The 5,043-nt window shown below is 40.1% G+C and overlaps 1 long non-coding RNA gene across 1 annotated transcript; it reads right to left on the bottom strand.

Moving 5' to 3' along the window:
• Positions 1–1,385: 1,385 nt before the first annotated feature.
• On the bottom strand, positions 1,386–1,728 carry LOC123686328. Its single transcript, XR_006748443.1, has 2 exons — positions 1,690–1,728; positions 1,386–1,502 (listed from the first exon to the last, which is right to left on the bottom strand). It is a non-coding gene; the product is annotated as an uncharacterized LOC123686328 (long non-coding RNA).
• Positions 1,729–5,043: the final 3,315 nt, after the last annotated feature.

The following is a 5,043-nucleotide window of genomic DNA, read 5'->3' as shown; positions in this document are numbered from 1 at the left end:
ATCTTCAAGTGTCCAATTGCGGTGCTCCTCAGCCCATTGCCGTCGATGAACCCGGTGTTCCCTATTCAAACGGGGATGTTGTACCCTCCTACGTGCTCTCAAACCACGAACATGTAGTCGTCGTCTTACAGGCTGGTTCGAAATTGGAACTCCTGTTGCAACTCTCAGTGATCTATTGAGCCGCGACGCCGGGTAAGTGGGATTTCTCCTAGCATTGAGGATCAAAAGACGATCTTGGGCAGCGGTTGTACTGCGCTGCCGACCTCCCCCATGAACATAAGCTACTGAGTCGTTTTGGATGAACCTATTCCAAGCCCGACTCACAATACTTTGCGAAACATTCAACCGCCGGGACACTTCTCGCTGGGACAAACCTTCCTGTATCCACCGTATGATTTGGTCCAGTTGCACAGGAGCCAAACGTCTTCTCGGCATGACTGATAAGCTGATATTGTTCTCATTTCTTCAATTATTGCCACCTTATGTGTTTGAACGAGAGAAAAAAACAGATTTAATAACAAATACCACATTGCTTTTCACTCCACCTGTAACAGCCTACAGATAATAAGAGCCGATGAAGTGAGGAAGACTTTGATATAATCAACTCAAAACATCTTACTTTTTCCTTAGAGAACATATAATGTACAGATATTCACGAGATAACTTGAAAAAAATACGAAAGAAGAGAATTGAAATATTTAACTAATTCCAAATACCTCAACGCAGTTATAGTTGAAAGAATAAATTTGCCCTCTTGTTTCTTTTCAATTCTGAATGACTTAATATCTTGACTTGTTACATTCAATGTCATTAGGGTTACCAGGCCATTGGAAAATCCGAAAAATCCTTATCAGGTATCTTCTCTTCCATGCAAGCACCTGAAATCATGTCTTGGTGTTCTTACCACCTTCACCTTTTCAAGTGGTATTGGGGCTGTTGACAAAATAATTTAGTTTATCAATTTAATTCATTTCCAATTATTGTTGGACCTATGCATTCATACTGCTATTCCCTATTTGCGGGATTTGTTAAAATAATAAAAACCTCTTCTCGTCCATGCAAGCCTCTGAAATCATAACGCCAATGTGTCGGTCCAAGTTTTCTTAAGTCTTACCTTCATGAGTGGTATAGAGGCTGTTGACATTCATACTCGAAAGTAATTCACCCTGTATATTAGATTATTATTTTGAAATACGGCGTGTTTCAGGATTATTTCTTAAAATGGTCTGCTTAGCTAAAAATGAATTTGTTCCATACTTTACGGACACAGGGTATGTTGTTTTCCCATCTGTATATTTAACCTTTAACTACTCGTGCTTTTCCTAACGTTACAGCTCGCGTGGTGTATTTTATACACCTGTAACGCTCCTTTTTGCGTCACTGGGCGCTTCTGCCAATTGCCCTTCGGCACTTTGCAGTAGTATCTCGAGCGCCAGCCAATTTTAGGGAGAAATTGACAAACCTTACCAGGGTAGCTTAGTGAAGACAGGATTCGGTGTCACCTAGGATGGTAGCGGTGACCAAGTAACAAACAACGCAACAGAATTAATAGGTTTACTGATTCAATTCTACAATACAGACAATCTCAGCAAAAACGGGAAATCAGAAAAAGTATAAACTGTATCAATATGTATACTTAAATTCGGTTACTGAGATAATTTGTACTGCCTAACACTACTGTGCCCTTACCTCACCAATTTAATGTCAGTCAGAACCGTTGAACAAGTTAGTCGGATCCGGGAGCCGGGAAATTATGATATTTGGAGATGAGAATCGTGGATTTTGTAGAGTCGGGAAGGAATGAAAACTAATCCTAACGCGTTGAAAAACTCCACCGGTACACCACCCTCTCGTTGTCTCTATCAAATGAAACCCTTGAATATTCACTCGTAAGAAAGTCACAAGTAAAAATTAGCAAACTCCCCAGAAAAGGACTAACAAGTAAGTTAACTGATGAAAATGGCGATTTTCGACCTCAGAAACGGATTTGTAACTATTGGCGTTCAATTACCAATTTTACTATTGTCCAGTCACTTTGTAACTCCTTAACCAAAATGTCTTTTTCCAAACTAAACTAAACTATACTACTGCCTAAATCTCTAAATCTGAATAACTAACTAAACTAAACTACTGCCTAAATCTGAATAACTATCTCTACTATACTAATAACTACTGAATAAATCTGAATAACTATCTCTACTATCTGAATGCCTGAACATCAATTCCCGATTTTGGGTCGGTTACACCCTTTTATAACTTCGGTGCGGGGCGGTGAAAGAATTCAGCCCACGTGACTCTTCATGTCGACAAAAACCTCGTTTTTCGAGAAAATTCTCTTGGCGGAACGTAATTTAACATATGGAAAAAAAATATATCAGCGGTAAAAACGCCGAAATAAATAATTTCTTATATTATTTCAATCGGATTATTCGAGGCCCTGGTCGGTTGAAAAACATGAGGCATGGACTTTTTCATTATCGCGGTGAACAATTAATAAATTATTTCCAATATTTACGGAATATATCAGAATGATTAATTTGAACGGAAAACAATAAAATATTCTTTAGAAGGAGCCTGATCATTCCTATGGGAATAATCAGACTTCGTTACATCCCCCCTGGTTCGGAAAAATTCAAGTTACGGTGAAACAGAATTTTGAATTCTAAAAAACAAACAAAAAATAACCGAATACTATCCTGTCTTATTACGCAGGATATATGGGAAGGACGGGTCTGACTGTTACGTTACGTTATCAAAGACTATAATGTTGTTTTAGACAGTATGACATATAAAAATAAAACTTTGCTCTATGAATCGATGTCAAATTCAAACGTCGTCTTCTTTCTTCTGTCATCCGGGGTGATTTGAATGTTTACATGTTTGGGAATTTCTTCATCTCGGGGTTGTGGAGTAGAACTCATTCCCATTTCCATGAAGTTTCCAAGGGTCGGTGCAAAACTCAAACGTCGTCTTCTTTCTTCTGTCCTCCGGGGTGATTTGAATGTTTACATGTTTGGGAATTTCTTCATCTCGGGGTTGTGGAGTAGAACTCATTCCCATTTCCATGAAGTTTCCAAGTGTCGGTGAAATAATCTGATGTGAGGTGTGGATTATCCCATTCTCCGGTGAGTAGTTCTGTGATTTCCATATCTCGATGAATCATGCCATATTATTTCAGAGGGACGTCGAAGTTCCCAGTCAGATGAGACGAAACCATTCCAAACCCATTGAATATATGGAATATACTGCTTGATTTACCTGCGGATATTACAAGTAATCAGTGATTGTATGGTAAAATTTTCAGAACGGTGAAGATTCTTCCAGTTATACAGTTTAAATTATCCATATGAAAATTGAAATGGAATCCAAATGTCCGCCAGGGTAATAATTGACAGGCCATGATGTCCAACTCTTCTAGTACTTCTTCCTTGGATGATGACATGATTAAATCTTCAGGACTGACTGATTACATGTCTTCGGTGGAATTGGGCTTACAGCTGATCATCCGATGAAAGGTGTGTTGCCTATCTCCAGCATTTATTCTCATCGGTGAGTATCTAGCCTCTTAGAAAACTTCATCTGTAACACTGCGGAATATTTCAGTTATTTATCAGATTAGAAATGGCATTCTTCAAATTGATTACACAGTGAAACTACTAATTTATATCTGACGGCCTTTGAAATTCAGGGCAAGTGACTGGAATTGTTTTTATTGCATAATATTCACTGACTTATTATGTACTATTCGGTTTCATCAACATTTACAGATTAAAAATCAGTCTACTAGTCTTGAATATAATGTTGTAAGATATCGGGTTAGGCCCTATATTGTTTTACACAGTTTACAGGATTAGGAAACAAATACACCGGTATCTTCTTTTTATTTGTTATATTTTCCCCATCATTTTCTTATCTCATTTTCTGGTGAGTAGTTCTCTCTTCTCTCCGCTGCGTGGCTTCCCTCTCTGTACATCTCGCACATGGACGCAGGGCTGGTTGTTCCAACCTAGTTCCTGTCGGCCGTTGGGCCAGTTTCCTGGGTACGCATTCGCAGTACCTGGTCTGCGTACCTATCAAACCACATCTGCTGCAAAATAGGAGTGGTGGACCTCGACACTCCTGCCGCGAGGGACATGTCTTGCCGCACTTCCAGCAAGTGTTGGGTCTCACCTCCAGGTAGACCTTAGATCCCATCGCACCTACTGTACGAACACTCTTGGGGGCCGGTGTGGTTTGATCTGAAACATATGGTTTAGTTATACCGGTGTTGTCTTCCACACTCGTCCTGAATGGAATTTTAGAACCGGTATCTTGCTTACTGGCACTCAGCTGGCACAACGGGGGGGTCTGTGTAGATTGCGTAGTGGTCCTCTTCACCACTCTCTCTACTCCTGCTAGGTAATTTCTCCCTCTAACTGACGATACCGAGCTGTAGGGGGCTCTAGACATCCGCACCTCTGTCACCGTTCTTCTCCTCAACACCGGTACTTCCGGTATTGTATCCGGTGATGAGCTTCGTGGCTCGTACACGACGCAGTCATCTCCCCACCGGATTTCTGCCCAGCGACTATGGCTACTCTCAGACATCTTCTTTGCCTGAACAAGAAAATCACAGAATAATAAGAACATGTCAGTAGTATGAAATCAGATTAATAGGTCTAGTTTATGCGGGGAAGTACCAGTTAGTAACAATTTTTTTCTTTTTACCTCAGTTCTGACTTTTTAACGGTGATTTTAACAAAGTAACTTACTAGTTATGAAATGGTTTTAGGTCTTTAACATGTACGTGATTCACTTTCTTACCTGACCGGTCTTTCAGGTCATAAATAACTGGTGAAATCACCTTCACAACAAGAAATGGCCCTTCAAACTTTGGAGCTAACTTAGATGCGAAGTTATTAACGGCGGATGATAGGTGATGTGTACGACGAAGCACTTGATCGCCTACCTGGAAACGAACTTCTCTACGTCGAAGGTTATAATTATGAGCTTGTCGATTAAATGCCCTGTATAGGTTGGTCCTTACAAACTCATAGGCCTCCA

This window comes from Harmonia axyridis, chromosome X, assembly GCF_914767665.1.
Source record: "Harmonia axyridis chromosome X, icHarAxyr1.1, whole genome shotgun sequence".
Classification (NCBI taxonomy): Eukaryota; Metazoa; Arthropoda; class Insecta; order Coleoptera; family Coccinellidae; genus Harmonia; species Harmonia axyridis.
The sequence above is the reverse complement of the archived record's forward strand: the minus strand, read 5'-3'. Positions and strand labels throughout refer to the sequence as shown.